The sequence below is a fragment of the Spermophilus citellus genome, assembly GCF_964194105.1.
Source record: "Spermophilus citellus genome assembly, chromosome: 1".
Classification (NCBI taxonomy): domain Eukaryota; kingdom Metazoa; phylum Chordata; class Mammalia; order Rodentia; family Sciuridae; genus Spermophilus; species Spermophilus citellus.
In genome coordinates this window covers 269,446,549-269,466,613 of record NC_138182.1, presented here as the reverse complement: position 1 = coordinate 269,466,613, position 20,065 = coordinate 269,446,549, and positions in this window count along the sequence as shown.

Sequence of the window (20,065 nt, the reverse complement as noted above, 5' to 3'; positions counted from 1 at the left end):
AGATTGGCAGCCACTATGAAGTCAAACAACAACAAGTGCTGGCGAGGATGTGGAGAAAAGGGTACACTTGTACATTGCTGGTGGGACTGCAAATTGGTGCGGCCAATTTGGAAAGCAGTTTGGAGATTCCTGGGAAAGCTGGGAATGGAACCACCATTTGACCCTGCTATTGCCCTTCCCGGACTATTCCCTGAAGACCTTAAAAGAGCATGCTACAGGGATACTGCCACATCGATGTTCATAGCAGCACAATTCACAATAGCTAGAATGTGGAACCAACCCAGATGCCCTTCAATAGATGAATGGATAAAAAAAATGTGGCATCTATACACAATGGAGTACTATGCAGCAATAAAAATGACAAAATCATAGAATTTGCAGGGAAATGGATGGCACTAGAGCAGATTATGCTTAGTGAAGCTAGCCAATCCCTAAAAAACAAATACCAAATGTCTTCTTTTATATAATGAGAGCAACTGTGAACAGAGCAGGGAGGAAGAGTAGGAAGAAAAGAGTAACATTAAACAGAGACATGAGATGGGCGGGAAAGGGAGAGAAAAGGGAAATTGCATGGAAATGAAGGGAGACCCTCATTGCTATACAAAGTTATATATAAGAGGTTGTGAGGGGAATGGGAAAATAAACAAGGAGAGAAATGAATTACAGTAGATGGGGTAGAGAGAGAAGATGGGAGGGGAGGGGAGGGGGGATAGTAGGGGATAGGAAAGGTAGCAGAATACAACAATTACTAATAGGGCATTATGTAAAATTGTGGATGTGTAACCGAAGTGATTCTGCAATCTGCATTTGGGGTAAAATTGGGGGTTCATAACCCACTTCAATCTAATGTATGAAATATGATATGTCAAGAGCTTTGTAATGTTGTGAACAACCAATAAAAAAAAAAGAATAATACAAGTGGCCTTCTGTGTCTGGTTTCTTTTGCTTAGCACAATGTTTTTGAGGCTCACCCACGTCTTAGCATGTGGCAGGACTTCTTTTTGGTGTAATATTCCTTTCTATGGATACACTGCCATGTGTTTATCCCTTTGTTCATTGATAGACATTTGGGTTGATCCCACTCTTCAGTTGCTATGAATGATACTGCTGTGAACATCTATGTTTAGGCTTCTGTATGGACACATGTTTTCATTTTTTCTTGGGTATAAATGCCTTGGAGTGGATTGCTAGGATATGTGGTATCTGTTTAACTTTGTTTCCAAACCACCAAACTATTTTTCACAGCAGCTGTGAAACCGTTTTATTCTTCCTTATTGCCATCATAATCATTATGATTATGGCAGCTATTGTTTACTGGGTACTTGTCATGTTTGAATATGAGGTGTCCCCTGTGTTAATGCAGGAATGTTCAAGGACAAAATGGTTTGATTATTGAATCTAGAACCTAATTGGTGGATTAATCCATTTGGTGGATTCAGAATTTGAATGAACTTCTGGGTGGTGTCTGTAGGCAGGTGGGGTATGGTTAGACAAAGTGAGTCACTGGGGCATGCCCTTGGGGATTATCTATGTTGTCTCTGGCTCCTCCCGCTCTCTCTCTTCTTCGTGGCTGCCATGAATGAAGCAGCACACCTCATCTTGCCTTTCTGCCATGATGCTCTGCCTCACCTCAGGCTCAGAGCACTGAAGTTGGCCACCATAAACTGAACTGAAAACCATGAGTTCAAAATAAACTTTTCTTCCTCTAAGTTGGTATTTTGGTCAAAGCAATGAAAACCTGACAATCACAGTGTTTAAAACAGACCAGGCACTGCGTTTCCAAATAACATTATGAAATCATTGTCATTGTCCTCATTTCATAGAGGAGGACATTGTACGTGTTAACTTACCCAAGATCATAGAGATGGGACATGGAATTCACCTTTCACATGAATAAAGGCCCATGTGCAAGTGGCATAGGGGACTCAAAGGAAGGAGATATCTAGGACAGCTCTGTAAAGGAGGAAAACCCACATGAAGCCTGGAGAGACACATGGATATCTTCCAGTAGATGTGGAGATGCTCATAGTCTCAGGGGAGCAGCAGGTAGGACTATGTGAGCAAAGGCACCTGCTTAGGACACATCCAGGGAATGACCCTTGCTTTAGTGTAGATGGATTGTCAGCTTCAAAGTGATGCTTCTATTTACCACTGCATCCCCAGCACCTAACACAGCACCTGGCACAAACTAACAGGTGTTGAGTGAAGATATTAGAAAGTGAAGTAAAAGAGAAAGTGAGACAGGGTCCAGAACAAGGAGAGCTCTTCCTGCCTCAGTGAAGACTTTGGACTTCACCTGGTTGGTAACATGAAGCCTACAGGGGGTAGGATCATGATTACATTTGTGCAGCAGCAGTGTGGAGTATAGCTTGGAGGAATTACAGGAGAAGCAAGGACACAAGTTAGGAGGCAAATACAATAGCCCAGGAGAAAGAAGAAGATTATAGTAGAACGAAGACAAAAACAGATGAGGTAGGAAGTGCAGGAGAAACCAGTACAATGAAGGTAAAGAAAAAACGATTCACTAGATTCAGAAACAGGTTAGACTTGAGGGCAAAAGGAGAAGATAGAGTTATGTTTGGACAATGGAATCAATGGAGGGGCCAGTCACTGGTGATCACACCGCTTGGTGGTACACTCTTCATGCCAAATGTGGTGCTTTTAAGAGACAGGAGAACAAGATAGTTGGACAGAAGATAATTGAGTCCCAAGCCCAGGAGATGAGGAGGATTGGAAGCACCTGAGTGATCTCCAGTACGAGAAAGGATAGGATCCCCGGCCTGAGGGCCTCAAGAGAGCAGGGTCTGAAGACAGAGCTCTGGACATCAGCATATCCTCTCCTTGGCCTGCCATTGTGCCTTTCCTTCACCAACCCAATAAGATACTCACTGCCTTGTTCCTCTTGCTCAACAATTTAACCAAGGCTATTCAGAATTCACTGTTCAAGTGATATGCCACGTTCTTTCCCAACTCAGCCTCATGTGCAGCGACATCATCATTTGCTTTGCTATGGTTTGAATGGGTCCAAAAGTTCATGTGTTGGAAACTTAAGCCCCAAATTCATGTTAATGGTATTTACCAAATTTGGCCTTTAGGGAGTGATTAAGATTAGAAAAAGTCATAAATATGGGGCTTCCATGATGCATCAGTGGTTTTATAAGAAGAGGAAGAGAGACCTGAGCTAGCATGCTTGCTCTGTCTCACTGTATGATGTCCTCCACCATGTTATGCTGCAGAAAGCAGGCCCTCACCAGATGCCAGTGCCATGCTCTTGGACTTTCTAGTCTCCAGGTCTGTGAGCTAAATAAATCTCTATGCTTTCTCAATGAACTCAATTTGGGTATTTTGTTTTAGCAGCAGGAAACAACCCAAGATAGTTTTCTTTTCCCTTACATCTAGAAGATATTTCAAGGAATATGTAAATTCCTTAATTTCTTGCCCATCCTGAATATCTTGTTTATTAACTTGAATTCACCATGTTCAATCCTTGGGGAATTTATGACTGTACCACTTTATGAAGGAAAGATTTATATTCTCCTTAGAGAAATGGATGTGCCCTAAATGGGGTTGGTTGGCAATAGGAGCAGAGAGTGAGCTCTCAGGGATGCCTGAGTGAGCAGTGACCTCCCAGGAAACAGGGGCTGACACAGATGCTCTCCCGCCACCCCATTAGACATTTGATTCCTCTGACTGCTCAACTGTCTGTGACTGCCTGATGCACAGTGGGAAGGAGCTTGCTATGCCAATGTGAGATTCCAAACCTTGCCATGGTGATTTCTTGGTGGAAATTAACTAATTCAGCTTCTGCTTTCATCTCAGTCTTGGGAGCCTGGGGAGAATGGGTCTGCCTCTAGACTTGCCCTTGATCTGCAGAGAGAATGCAATGACAGAGCTTGCAAGCTGAAGTGCAATCCTTGAACCTGGACCCCCAATCTGCAAAACATGACTATAGGATTCATGACTATTGGCTCCTTCCCCCAAGGCTTGATTTCTGCCTACCTGCATGCTGCTGGGGTGCCAGCTCCTGCTTATATCTCTCCAGGAATGACCTAGGCTTGCTTGCTTATTTAACTATCTATCTATTTATCTATTTATTCCTGCAGTACAGGGGGTTGAATCCATGACCTTGCACACTGATCTACATCCCCAGATGTTTTTATTTTATTTTATTTTTAAATTTTGCTAAATTTCTAAGCCTGTCCTTGAACTTGTGACCCTTCTGTCTCAGCCTCCTGAGTTGCTGGGATTGCAGGTGTACACCCTGGGAACCCAGCTGCTGCTCTTCTTTTTATTTTTTATTTTTAACTGTTTTTCTCTGATTTGATCACTTGGCACCTTTTTCTTCAATGTTCCTTCCTTCTCCTGAATCTGCCATGAAATTATAATTTCAATGTGGATAATAAAAACCTGTTCTAAATTAATATTCCCTAGTTTAACATTTAGTTTTTTAGACTTCAGCCTGTAGGCTGAGAAAAAAAAAAAAAGCTTCATTCACATCTCAGTTGAGTCAGTTGCTAAAGCACTTTTTCTGGGTATATCTTGTAGAGCCACAGCTTAGAAGAACAAAAGTTCTCAAATGTCTTAAAGAATGAAGCCCTTTTCAGATTAGCAATCGGATTAACTTATAAACATTTTTTCACATTTATTCTTTTTAAACTTCCCCATCCAAACTCAGAGAGGGGGCAATGCAATCTATGTAGAAATGCACGATGCTATCGAGGGTCTGGGGAGCTATGGATATTGCCTGGCCCATGCTCCCATGCATTTCATGAGCAAGCACCTATGCATGTGCGCGCGCGCACACACACACACACACACACACACACGAGGTATGGCACATGGAAATGCAGGCATGTGGTCAGGGGTGAACACCAGTATCCGCAGCTAAAGGACAATCCATATCAATCTGCAACCCTGCCCTCTTCTAACCACATCCCTGGATCCACTTTGCCCTTCTAACCACTCCTTCTAACATCTCCAACAGGTGGTCTTTTCAGACATTTATCTTCTTAACTGTTGCTCCAGGCTACCTTTGGTTGTTAGGAGAAATCACAAGGAGAGAGGATTTTGAATATTCTCACCACAAACAAATGATACATGTATGAGGTGACGTACTAACTACCCTGATTTAGTTTCTGCACGATGTACATAGTCAGCCCTACATTTTATCAGGTTCTGCATCCAAAGCCTCCATCAACCTTGGATAGAAAACATTTAGACATAATTCCAGAAAGTTCCAAAAAGCAAAACTTGAACTTGTCACATGCCAAGCACTAAGTTGAATTCCACAAGTGAGGTGACATGAAGGCACCCCCTCTGTGGCCTCCCACTTTCACCACTCTGCAGTCTCTCTCTTATACTGTTTAAGCATTGTTCACCTTGATAATGTTCAAAATCTCTTAGCCTCAGACCCCCAATCTGCAAAACATGACTATAGGGTTTATTGGCCCCTTAGCTCCTTCTTAGTTCTGACAATTCACCATTATGTGCTCACATGTGGCTGGACAATGGTAGCATCTGGACCAAATATGTACAATATACAGACTCTTTTTTTCTAACCATTACCCCCTAAACACTACTGTATAGTAACAATGTATGTAGAACTTACATGGTATGGCATATTATAAGTAATCTAGAAATGACCTGAAGTACACAGGAAGGAGAATGTAGATCACATGCAAACACAATATCATTTTTTTTAAAGAGAGAGAGACAGAGAGAGAGAGAGAGAGAATTTTAATATTTATTTTTTAGTTCTCGGCAGACACAACATCTTTGTTTTGTATGTGGTGCTGAGGATCGAACCCGGGCCGCACGCATGCCAGGCGAGTACGCTACCGCTTGAGCCACATCCCAGCCCACACAATATCATTTTATGAATTGAGCATCTGCAGATTTGGGTAGCCACAGGGGAGTCCTGCAACGGATCCCTCAAGGATACCAAGGAACAACAACAGTACAGGTATTGAAACAACACACAGTGCCCCATAAATGTATACAATGATTATGTGTCAGTTAAGAACAAAATAAAAAGTGTTTCTGGAGTCATAAGCAGTATCTTGTCTAACCCTGACAAACCTAAGGGAAGGCAATTCATACCCACATTTTGCAAAGGAGCCCCTGAGGCTCAGAGACATTCTACCACCTGACTGGGTCACGGGCTGTAGGTAGCAGAGCCAGGGTTTACACTGGCTGATTATGATTCCAGAGCCTCTGCACTCTCATCCGTCAAGCCCTCTAACTTGAGGCAGTTTCATTGAGAAGGATGGAGAGACAGGTAACACAAGTTGCAACCACCCTGTGAGCAAGGAAGAGAAAGTAGCCTTTCCTTTGCTCATAGCTGTGGTTCCCTGATCAATATAGCTTTCCCCAGAGGTGGAGTTGCCCAAGAATGTATTTAGGGCAGAACGATACAGTGGGAATGACAGTCACACAAAAAGCACAAGCCCGGGACACAGTTGGGCTTTGGTGTTTCTACACAGGCTTGACCCCACTGAAGTCACTAAGCTGTGTTTCCTTCTCTGTAACAAGAGGATGAACAATACCTTCTTCTCAAGGTTGCTACGAGGATCAGTGAGGAGACAGAAATGAAAATAAGACATTTTCCATATGTCATTTTGTGTAAAAGGGCAGACTTTGTATGTATGTCTCTCTGATGAAAATTTTAGGGACATTGAATCCATTCCTTAGCTCTGCTCTTTGACATATTGCTCAATGTCTCTTGGCCTCAGTCCCCCAATCTATAAAATATGACCATAGGGTTCATTGGCCCCTCAGCTCCATTTTAGCACAGAAAATTCAGCAAACTGATGATTTTTCCTCACTCCCATCATGCTTTCCAACCAGGCCTTGGTGGCTAAGAAACCCTCACATGGAGCCATGGCTCTTCTCCAGGAACAGAGGCTGGAGGCCAGTAGTAAAGATGCTCAAGGATATTCTAGTGCAAAAAAGCAAAGGTAGAGGGGCTGGGGGTTGTAGCTCAGCGGTTGAGCACTTGCCTGGCATGCATGAGGCACTGAGTTCAATTCTCAGCACCACATAAAAAAAAGAAATAAAATAAAGATATTGTGTCTGTCTACAACTAAAAAAATGTTTTAACAACAACAACAAAAAAGCAACAGTAGAATTCAGTTCAAAGATGAACCATCATTATATTCTCCACAGTGTTTATATCTGATGTTGGGTGCCTCTTGTCACACTAGAAGATCAAGTCCAAGAGGCAATCTAGAGGGAAACAGATTTTAAACAGGTATTTGCCCAGGTAATTACCTCACTGGAATTGTGGAATGTTCTCTGAAGGAGTTGAACTGTTTGCCAGAAGATGAAGAAATGAGTGTGGGGGTCTCAGGAGGATTTTCCAAGGAAGTGACATTTCAAACTAACTCTTGAAGAATGACCTGGATCAGCAGGCCTGGTAGGGGGCCAGAGGTATGGAGAATGTTCTAGAAAGAGCAAAGTTCAGTGCAAAGATCTTTAAGGAGGAGAGCTCTTGACACATTTGAGTTGCTGAAGAGAAGCTGCTTTGGCTGGATTGTTGTAGTGAGGAGAAGAGTAGGAGAGGCTGGAGATAGAGATGGGGGCAGATCTTATAGAATTTGATCTGTGAGAGCACCGAGATGGTACTGTAAGGTTCTAAGTTACAGAATATGCTCCAAGTGATCATCAAAGAAAGCCATCAGTTTATTAGAAGGTGGTCCGGTACCGTGAAACTGGGCAAGGGGCTGAGGCAGTGGTCTAAGGCTATAGCCAAAGTGGTGGCCATGGAGACAAGAAATATGAAGAGAGTCACTTCCGTGGAGAAATGCACAGGATGTGGGGTTAATGGAGTGTGGGAGGTAAGGAAGAGGCGGGCAATTCATACACTATACATTACAATCGCCATCGGATGAAACATTTTTCCCAGAGTTCATATGTCAGAAACTTCATCCCCAACTCAGCAGTGTTGAGAGGTGAGACCTTTAAGAGGGGTTTAGGTCATGAGGACTCGGCCTCATGAATGAAAGCAATTATCACGGGAGTGGGCTAGTTACCATGGAGTGGGTTCCTGATAAAAGTATAAGTTTGGGACCCTGCCTCTCTCTCTCCCTCCCTCACCCTCTCGCCTTCTTCCATGGAATGACATAGCAAGAAGATGCCTGCACCTTGATATCGGACTTCCCAGCCTCCAGAACTGTATGAAATTAATCTCTTTTCTTTACAAATTAACCGGTCTGTGGTATTTTTGTCATGGCCACACAAAACAGACTTAGACATTTGGAGTTGCTGGTACCATGAAACCCGACTTCCAGATAAGGAGAGTCTCTGAAAGACTGAGTGATTGAATGGCTAAAAAGTAGGATTCCCAGAATTCCTGTCACTTGGGCCATACTCATTTCAGGTATGTACCAAGTGATTCATCTTAAGTGCCATCATTACTTCACAGAATACTCCTGGTCTGACTTCATGTGTATTGAATTCCAGCCACACCTCAGCAAAGGCCATATGATGAAAAGGGACCAGAGTGAGCAAGTGACATCATGAGCCAAATAGAGTTGCTATTCAAACGTGCACTGTGGACTCCTTACACAACCACCTAATTATAGCTCCTGAGGAAGTGCCGTACAATAACACAGTGTACAGATGCCAGTGAATAATTGTCAGCAGGCCAGACAGTCCTTTTTAATCTGAGTTGATATTTGAAAGATAACGAGTAACAAGCTCAATGAGGTTTTTGTGGTGGGGCTTTAGGCTGAACAGGTCATAAATCTTTCATGTCTAAAAGAAAGGCCTGTCCAGCTTATTCATTGAACAGGCCCTTCCAAACTCTGGAACTAAAAGTATGCCTGACCTTCAAGCTTTCTCTCCCCAGGTGGCAAAGAAAGGGAACAAAGAGGTCACAAAGTTCATGTAAATATGTGCATATCTGACATACAACAAGACATCCACATACCACCGCTGCTCTGACAGCGCTGATCCAACGTGATTGACGAAGATGAACAATGACTTCTTTCCAAATATTCTGGTTTCAATGATTATAGTTAAGTAACCCAAAGTCCCATAATTAGAAGAAGCAAAATTTGGAAACCAAGACTCTCTGAACACGGGGCCTGGATTTTTCAGTTCACTGTGCTGCCTTGTAGCCAGTTTGAGTCTCCAGTTCCTCCCAGGCACCAGGAGAACCACCTGCCTCGCAGGGGCTGTCGTGGCAGCTACCAAATGAGCATGTCTTGCAAAGGGTTTGGCTCCTGGTAAGAGTGCAATACAGGGCCTCTGAGACAGAGTACAGGGAAAATTCAAACTGGAATTAAAATGTATATATGATAATACAAGTAGTGAGTTCTGGTTTATTCAGAATCACTGAGACTGATGTTGGAGGATCACGCACACATTTGAGCTATTATTTAAAGCAGAGCCACAGTCAATCCCCGACCTCTGAAACAATTCAATGACTAGAGTTGTATTGGTTCTGTGGGCATCACCTGCTCTCCCTGTAGGATACCATCTTTGCTTGTGGTTTCTCAACTCCAAGGTCTTGCTGTGCTTTGGAAAGCAGTGCAACTGAGGGAAATGCAAGCACTATTATCAAAGCTGTTTCTGACCTGTCCTGGATTTTGCCTTCCTTCAGTTGATGAGTATTTATTAAGCAGATATTTGTGCCAGATGTTGCTCTACCAAAAAAAAAAAAAAAAAAAAAGGAACACATGGTCATTGCCATCACCTGGTATCCATTCGAGAAGGGAATGAGGACTGCAAGGCCAATTAGGATCCTAGTAATAAGAGCTATACAGGCAGAAAGTTCCAACCATGTAACCGTGGGAGAAAAGAAAGAAGGGCTCTGCCTTTGCCTCTGGTGGGGAGAGTTTGTTCAAGAAGAGCTTACCTTCCCCTCAATTCCTCCCTTTGGGAAGACCCAGAGGGAAGCAGTGAGAAATGGGTTTGCCCAGCTGAGCAGGAGAGTGCTGCTGTGCAGCAGGGCAAGGAGCCCCAAACAAACCCCACAGTGATTTAGTTACATTTAGTTCCACTTCAGATAAACACAGGCAAGGCAAAGCTGGCCTCCCCTCAGCAGACGGAAAAGGGCCAGGCAGCCTCTTCTCCTCACCTCACCCCGCGCTCCTCAGTGTATCACTTTCTTTCACCCTATCCTTAGCTCCTGCCACCCAGAAATTTTTCTCCAGATGGGAGGACTGGCAATCAGCTTCCCTTCCTTGTGTAATCAAATATCTCACCCTGAGGATATGCTCAGACTCGCTGGACTCCGCTCAGCTCTCCCAGCGTCCAGCCGGCCAGCCAACCCAGCGCCCACTGGTTTCTGATTTGAACAGAACAAGTGTCTTTCTGGACACGTTTTCAAAAGGACAAATAGATTTTTATTAGAATCATTATTAATTACTACTATTATTATTTAGCTGTACTGTTACCTGATGCTGACTACAAAGAATTTAAGTATGTCTCTGAAAAGACATTTCATAGATTTAAACAAAATCACATAATGTTAATGTGTTGGAGCTGCAAAAAATTTAAAAAAAAATTTCCTGTCTCCCTTAGGTTATAAAATTTTACATAATCCTCTCCAGATTGACCACATTCAGCACCATGCTATGGAAAAGTAAACACTTCTGAAAATAACAGTCTTTAATTATAAATGTTTGGGGGCAAAAAGTCAAATCAAACCCCAAAGCCATCTGGGATTGAACATATCCCCTGCCTAGGAGGCCTCTGCTGCACTTTCTGCAGATTTCATCCCCTAAGGTGATGCACAGAGTATTTAACAACCATTATGGCCCAGGGTGAGGACTAATCAGAAACTGGATGTTGGACTTGGTACTGGAGCAGGGAGCCAGAGGCCCTGTGTTTCCAAATGGATCCTCATTATGGCCAGATTCTAGGGAAGTGGGTTAGGGAGATGCCCCTGGGGAATGGCCCAGAGCCTGAGAGACACTAAGGGAGCTCCGAAAGTTATTTACCAATCAGAACAGAAATATTTTTGCCAATTACACATTCGTTAAATATTGGCCCTACCCAAGCAAGAACTGAAATGAGGGGAACAAGCTGGCTGACAGATGGATGGCCCACTAAGGGGGCAGCCATGACTCAGCTCCAGTCAATTGTTGCTAGACCTTCTGATTTTTTCATGAGAAGCTCAAAGTTTGTATTTCATTTTGACAAGTAATTCACATTAAAAAAAATTAATACCATGTGAGTTTAACCAAACAAGTCTGCAGGTGAACGTTTAATGATCTCTGGTAAACAGTGCAATATCAGTGATCAAGAGGGTCAGCACCACCTGGACCCATGGTCACACCAGAAACATGAACCTACCAAGTTATTCTGAAAGCCTACATTTCTCTCCACCCCCATAGTCCCTGCCCTTGTCTAAGTCACCTCAAGCCCACATCCTTGGTCCTGGTGTTCCACATTCCAATCTTAAGAAGCAGTGCTCAGGCATATTTTGTTTCTCTCTAGTTTTTTTCATTCCATTTTGCAGACATGTTCACTCATTCCAAATGTATTTACCGAGTGCCTGTTACTGAGTCTCTGAGAATTTCATTAAAGCATAATCTCTGCCACTGACTTACTCCAAGTTCAGATCCCAGTAAATGTACTTTCAATATACTTAGATTTGGGGTTGGAATAGGTGTCTGCTAAGGTCTAGTCTCTTTGTGATCCATTGGTCCTTAGAAACATCCCCACACCTGGTTGTAAGATCAGGTGGTTACAGGAGAACCCCAAGCCTACCTGTAATTAGAGATGCTCACTATGTTCTAATGCATTTCCAGGTATAGAAATACCCGATGCCACCTCATTAGTTTCCCCCTTGTAGTGCCCTGATCTAACTGTGAGGTGTTGTGGGATTCCCTCAAGTAGCAACACAAAAGCAGAAGGTTGAGGCAATGGGCATCTATTGAAGCCTACTGAGCAAGAAAACGTAAACATATCTCTGTTCTCATGTCTTCCCTCAGTTATGAGGCCTTTGCTTTTTCTACCTCTGGAAATTCACCAAGTGTCTTCTTATTCCCTGTCTGGCTTTTAAGGAAGGTACTCACTCATATATCCTTAGCTTTCCCAGTGGCTTGGTGAGAGTTGGGTTGAAGAATATTAGACCCATAAAGTATAGAGTAAGAAATATCATATTATAAATGAGCAAACTTGAGAATCCAAGAAACTGGTAAATTTCCCAAGATCTACAGCAAATTTTTGGCTAAGCCTAGACTGACTCCTACCATAGTCTATGCCAAACATGAGACACCTTCATTAAGAGAACTATAACTATTCAGTTATAGATAGTTAAATTTCAGGAAGGAGAATTTGGTCAAATGTCTTTGGAAACACTTGGGGCAGCAAGTTAATAGTGGCAACTCCTATATCCCATAATCAGTACCAATAACCACTGATACCCCAAGACTTTTATACAGAAAGGGAGGGGGCCTAACAGAATACTTCCATCCTGGTGATTGAATAGTGTCCCATCCCAGGTCTAGTTCTGTGATTGCTTAGGCAGACAAGAATGCAAAGAAATGGAAGCTGTCAGGACCAGATCCTGAAGACTCCTCACAGCCAAACACCACAACCCTTGGTAAGGCCATCAAGCAAGAGATTCTCCAGTGGCCAGTTTGAAGAGCAAGTCCCCAGCCTAAAGTTCAATTTTTCACTCAATGGGATGATGTTGGCTCCAGAATACTTCTTTGTGCCTCCAGCTTTTTCTTCATGAGTGAAATAACTTATTGTGAAATCCTAGTGTTATTAGAGTGAACACCAAAAGATAAAGTGAAAGCTATATACAAATAAAAAGGTAGTATAGCTTTTACCAATATTACTTCTGTTATCACACAGTGTTCTTCCTCTTAAAAACTCAAAGTATGGGGTGGTCCATTTTATGGCAGAAAAAAAAAACCAAGAGGATCAAGAGGTTTCAGGGTTGGGGGGCTAGAGTAAGCACTCCTTGGTCTTCTCAGATCAGGCAGCTCTTCTCCTACTTCAGCCATATTGCCCACAAGCTCAGGCACAGAGTGTCAGAGGTTCTCAAAATCAGAAGGAACATGAATAGGTGGCATTGTATTGGGCAGTGTCTCATGGCGCAGTGTCCATGACCTTCTGTTTCAGAGTTAACTGGGAACCCTTGTTGTAAGTGTAGATTCTTGGGCACTGCCCCAGGAACTTTTTGAAGATAAATGGTTGGGGATGGGGCCTAGAATCTGGTATTTCTAATCATTATCCCCAGATGACTGATGCAGGCCAATGTTTTAGAATGAGATTTTCCCTTGTATTGGATCAGCCTTTTATGTTGAGACCCTCCACTGGAAGACTGAATCCATCGCGTGCCTTTATCCAGAAAGCTTCCCTCCAGGCAACATTCTTTCAGTAACTTGTAAGACACCACAAGCCATCAAAATGGACCATATGAAGAAGGACATCACTGGTGGCATTTTGGATATCAGAAGGGGGAATGGTTCGACTCCCATTTCGCAAAGAATGACTGCTTCAACAAATGGCTGAATGAGAAGTTAGTAATGCAGCCATGACCACAATTATGTGGCATCCAGACAGATGCTGCTCATGTGCATGACTTTTACTCCAGTCACGGCTTTGACTTTTGCAGGGTCTCTGGTCTACATTCTTCTACGACCAGATCACTTTCCCTATATTTGAGATATTATGAACAATGCCTATAAAATGCCACCTTGGCGGTACAGAAACTCTTGATCTCAGGGTCAGCTTATCCACACCTGCTACTTTAAGTCTAGTTTAAGTCCCTGTGCCTTGGTTTCTTTAGAAGCAAAACAGAAACTTTTGCTGCCCTGCTTCTAAGGGAAGTGGTCAGGATCAAGAGACAGGATTTGCAGAAAGCTGAGTGGTGCAGAAGAGAAACCTCAGCCCACACTCAGATGCCCTTGTGTGAATTCTACTCTCTGGGATTTGGGTGAAATTCAGAATGGGCAAGTTATTCCACCTGCCATGGCTCATACCCTGGGTCTTGCCAGCACACCCATGGAAGAGAACTGAAGGGGAGCCAGCTGCTGCTTCTCATCCTACACAAGGACTTTTGGTGTTTTAGAGCTTGGCCTTGTACTGCTCAGATCATTTGGCATACTTTAATTCAGCAGCCCCACCTCCCCACTCAGTGGGTGCCTTCAGCCAATGCTAAACGATACTGGAGGAAGCGCAGGGGCCAGTGCAGTGGGAGGAGGTAACGTTGGTGTCACTGATGGAACATGTGAGATTTGGTCCACTGTGACCAGCGCGACCAGCTGGCATGCCCCCTGTGCACTTGCATTTCAGGTGTCCCCGAGATGTTTCATTTCACTTTCACTGCTTCCACAGCAGCCCCGAAAATGTGGGTGATTTTTAAAAAAAAAAAAGCCGACAAAAGGAATAGATCTGAGAGTGACCCATGCTCAGAATCCTCAAGAATCTGAAGTCTTCAGTGAGGCCTCTCAATAATTTGCATTTCCTAATGTCTATTTTTAAAAGAACAATCTGAATTTTAAGCAGATGTCTCAGCTTCGTGAAAAGACTCCAATATGACTAATTATGGCAGAGACAGTTATCAGGATAAAATAAAGCGACAGGTTTCATTTTCTCTGGTCTGTATTTGAAAGACAAATGACAATCAGAGAGAGAATCCATATCTAGCTCCAAAAGCTTCTCAAAAAAAAATTGATAGAGGGTAAACCAAACTGAGAGAAGCCTAGGAGTTTAGTCCAGAATCACAGGCAAATTCATTTTAGACCCAATTTATGTCACAGTAGAGTGATTTATGTGTACTTTACTGGACCCTTCTATAACCATAAAACCTGCTCCTTAGCATGTGCTGTGTCTTGGCCTCTGATTGGATCTTTTTCTTAGAGTCATTATCCCATTTGATTTTGACAACTCTATGGATTAAGCATTCCTATCTTGGTTTTATAGATGAGGGTTATATTCATCTGCTAGGGCCGCCTTAGCAGAATACCACAGATTGGGTGGTTTAAGCAACAGAAATTTATTTTCTCACAGTTCTGGAAGGTACAAGTCCACAATGAAGGTGTTGGCAGGTTTGATTTTTTTTCCCGAAACCTCTTTCCTTGGCTTGCAGATGGCCACCTTCTCACTGTCTTCACATGGCCTTTTCTCTATGTGCATACCTATGCCTGGTGTTTTCTCTTGTATTCAAATTCCCTCTTCTTATAAGGACACCAGTCCAAATAGCCTGGGATCCACCTTAATGGTGTCATTTTACTTTCAACACTACCTTAAAGGCCTGTAATAGTCAGACTTCTATCACTATATGAAATACCTGAAACACCTGAAAAGGTTTATTTTGGCTACTAATTTTGGAGGCTTCAGTCCATGATCAGTTGGCCCATTGTTCTGGGCTTGTCCCGGATGATACACTGTGGTAGGAGCAATGTGGTGAAACAAAAATGCTTACCTCATGGCCGGGATACAAAAAAGGAGTGAGTAAGGGGCTGGGATCCCACAATCCTTTTCAAAAGCATGTCCTTAATTATCTAAAATCCTCTCACCAGGCCCCACCTCTTAAAGGTTCTACCACCATCCCAATGGTATTACCAAGGGAACCAAGCCCCTAACACATGGGACATTGAAGGACATTCAAGATGCAAACCATAGCAAGGCCCTGTCTCCAAGTACAGTAACATTCTGAGATAACAGAGTCAGAGATTCAACATATAAATTTAGAGGAGATACAGTTCAGTCCCTAGCAGGGACATAAGTGAAATAACTTGTCAAGGCCACACAAAATATGGCAGAGCTGGAATCCCACCCCAAGTCTGTCTTATTCCAATGAACTATTGCAGGACAATGACACTCCAGTGTAGCAGACATAATGGAACACTGGGAAAGGAACTCGGTTATGATCCCAGCTCTATCATTGGCTAACAATGCATCCTAGTACCAGTGGTTGAACCTTAGAGCATCACTTTCCTCAGGGGTAAAATATGGGGCTCGGAGTGGAGAAATCTGATAGTCTTGGTGGGTCTAACATTCTCTATCACAGTTTTGTTCTTTGTTCACATTCTTTTAGAAGCCCTTTTCTGCCTTCTTTGGATTTCATGATACATGGTTGGTTATGACTATGACTTATGGGATGCTTAGTCCTTGACCTCTTCCACTTCCCAATAACAACACTGTTCTTATGGGTAAATACAGACTGTTTGACAGTGTCTGCTTTACCACAGCACAGGTCATGATACAATTCCCAATGCACAAAGGTAAGGAGTTGCTTGCCAGGCATCTCCAGAGATGAAAGCAATAACATTTGCTTTTTGTGCTGGTTGGTCTTTTTTTTTTTACACTTCTGTGATCCTGAGTAAAGGGGAGAAATTGAAAGCTAACTGCACATAAATTAATAGAATCTAGAATCATGTTGATTGTTGTTGACTGTTTATAATGACCAAGATTTTGGAAGATGTGAGGAATACCAGTCACAGATAGATTAGGACCTTACATTTGTCCCTGAAGTAGATTCACAGATCTCACCTCCAGGCTACGTTGTCAGGCGACAGAGCCATCATGTGCTTTGGGTTTGGTCAGTCTGAGACCCAAATGGAAAGCAAAATATAGTCACAGGGGAAGACCCAAAGGAAAAAGGCTTAGAGTCTGGTCTCCACCTTCCAGGGGAGGCCTTGACCGATTCCTGGTGGGTACTGAGCAAGCAGGGACTATATTTCAAAAATAGTGTTCAAAACTTTTGAGATGAAGAACTATATCTACATGTTCTTTAGAACTTTCTTGTTTCAGACCAAACATACAAGCCATGATAAAGCATTCCTAAAAAATATCCTGAACCTTACATACTCCTGCCAGGACTCCACTGAAAAAGAGTCATAGTAATAAGAACATTTATGTAGTGTTTTATTGCTTTCACAATGTGATCCTCATAGCATAATTGAGGCTCCAAAGACATAATATAAATTACCCAACCTGGGATTTGAACCCAGGTCTTCTGCTTCCAAAGCTTTATCTACATGATGAATCTCTGAATAATAAGATTTATTCCCTTAAAGGAAAAGTAGCTTTCTTATTTTTTAAAACAAAACTCGGGGAAGAAAAATAGTCTCTGTATTTTGGAGGCAAGATTACTGCTGGCCATTTGTCATGGTTGACTTGATATTTTTCATAAACAAGAGGCAGTAGGGTCAAAGGGAAAGACCATACAGCTCCCCATGAAATGAGCACAATAATTTTTAATACTGGGGAGAATCAAAGGCAAAAAAAACCCCCACACAGTATCAAAATAACCTATGAGAAATACAGAAGACAATTTTCCCATTATTCTAAATCTGGAAAGGTTTCAAATACTGTCATAGCCAGCACCATGAGGGCCATTATGTCAAACATGGTCAACAACAGAGCCAACAGGAGCTAGGACAGGGTCCCTATTGGCCCCATGAGAAGCTATACCAACCACACCAGAGCACCACCCAATCTTAGCCAAATCTTGGGTAACTTCCACATTGGATGACATCCTTTCAGACATGCAGAGTCAAATTCTCCCTGTTAGTAGAACATTCTTTCAGCCACCACAATCATTCTTGATTATATGCTGATACAGACTTGGGCTTGCTGCCTCTTTCATGTACATTCACTGAAGTACTAATAATAAATAACCATAAGAGGCAACAACTTTATTAGCATTTCATAGTTTGCAAAGCTCTCCCCAACCCCAGTATTTGAACCATAACCCTCTTCTGGATGTGGGCTAGGTGGCTAAATATTCTACAAATGAAGAAACAGGTTCCTAGTTTATGTGACTTCCCTAAATTCACAAAATTACTACATAACAGAGGAGGAACATGAACCCCAAACTCCTGACTTCATCTTTCATGCTACAGCCAAGATACCAGCCATACCATTTAACAAGACACCTTGATTAATGTACTAAATATAATTTCATCATATGTTTATCCTTTGCAATGGCTGATGAACTTCAGAGATCTGAGGAGTAGCACCAGACATCTGGTCATGTCAGCTCTGTCAGGCAGATATGAGGAGAGAGTCCAGTTGTTGTCAACCACCCACACTTCAGAGTCATTTATAAACAACAAAACTATCATCAGTGATTCAGCCATAGGTGTCTTAGAATAAAAAAAGTCTTGAGGAAGACTTACTTATAAGCTCATAAGATCATGAATACTTTAGATTGGGAAGCTACAATATTGGGCATCTGTCTGTCCTGAGGATAGAGGGATAAGACCAAGTATGGAAGCTATAGCAGTTCAGGGAACCACTGCCAGGCAAATTGTGAAGGGAAAACAGGAAAAAAGACAGCAACTCTCTGAATGAACTGAAGGAAAAATTATTAAAATTATTTTCTTTAGTCATAATCTCTAGACGCACCCAAGTAATTCATGAGGGATAACCAACTGGTAATGTCCACCCTGATGACAGGACTTCAGGCCAAATGAATACCTCCTATTTGTCCAGTCCTGGTGCTAAGGTACTCCCTCACCAAATTAAAAACTAAGTCTTTATATGCATTTTGTCAACTTTCTGTGGCAAAAATAATCCTTTACAAAACTCTTGAGTGAGAATGATCACCTCAAACATGAAATGACCTACTTGTACACAACGGTGAGAAAATCATCCACATGCTGAATTTGCCTATCTCTGTCCTTACATCATAGCAGACTCTGCCAAGACCACTATGATCAAGTTTTTATTTCTTCCCCCAACCCTCCTCCACTTTTGGCTGTACAAGACGAATACTTCCATATGGTGCAACGTTTATATTAAGATGGGGATAGACTGAGGAGAGGGATAGCTGGGTCAAATGATGGTTCCATTCCCAGTTTTCCAAGGAATCTTCTTACTGCTTTCCATATTGGTTGCACCAATTTGCAGTCCCACCAGCAATGTATGAGTGTGCCTTTTTCCCCACATCCTCACCAACACTTATTGTTGTTTGTCTTGATAATAGCTGCCATTCTGACTAGAGTGAGATGAAGTCTTAGAGTAGTTTTGATTATGCACAGATATTATTGTATTGCTTGTAAACTGATTACAAGTACTTAAAACTTGGTCCCCAGTGAGGCCAAGAAGGTTTCTGGTTCAGTTCTTTAATATGAATCCTCTCTTACTTTATGATAAAAAATTGTAGTTTTGAAATTTTTTTAACTTATTTTGAAGCTTTACTGGTGATGGTGGAAAAATATGTTCAAGAAATATTTCAGATATTTTCCGAAAAGAGTAATAAGATTAGCTTATTAATAAGATAGTAATTTTGATATTTGCTTTACTATCTAAAGGTGTCACTGTTAAATTGATTTGTATTTCTCTATTTAGAAATTATAGCTTATTTCCCCTAGTCAAATTCTTTAGCTTATTGTACACATTTATGTGTAATCCATGAAAGTACAATATGTAAGTTGCATTTTAAATAATGCTCATGTGATGAAACTTCCAATTAGTGGTTTATAGGACTTAAATACCGTGTATTTATTGAGATTTTTAGCTGCCAACAGACCATGGTTTTACAAAGCTAATAATGGTTAGCTTCTTGATGTTATTAAAATAAATAAAAAAACATATAAAGGTCATTTTCCCTTTATAATTTTCTTCTTCCATTTCCACTCTCATTTTCACATTGTTGTTCAAATATATAATACTGAGCGTCCCATCATTAATTTCCCTATAAAATGATTATACATACAAATTTACACTAAATTATAAAAAACATGTTTGTCTTTTCTCTACCACATAAAATTGTTTTTTTCTTTTTTTTCCCCCTCATATCGTCATACCTGAATTCTGTATAACGAAGGGGGTCTCCTTCCCTCTTCCATGCAATTCCCCTTCTCCCTCCCTTTCCCTCCCACCTCTCTTTCCTATCTAGAGGTAATTCTCTTCTCATGCTCTTCCTCCCTACTCCATTTTGAGTCACTTCAGTCTATATCCAAAGGACTTAAAAACAGCATTCTAGCATTCTACAGGGACACAGCTGCATCAATGTTTATAGCAGCACAGTTCACAATAGCTAAACTGTGGAACCAACCTAGATGCCTTCCGTAGATGAATGGGTAAAAAAAAATGTGGTACATAAACACAATGGAATATTACTCAGCAATAAAAGAAAATATAATCA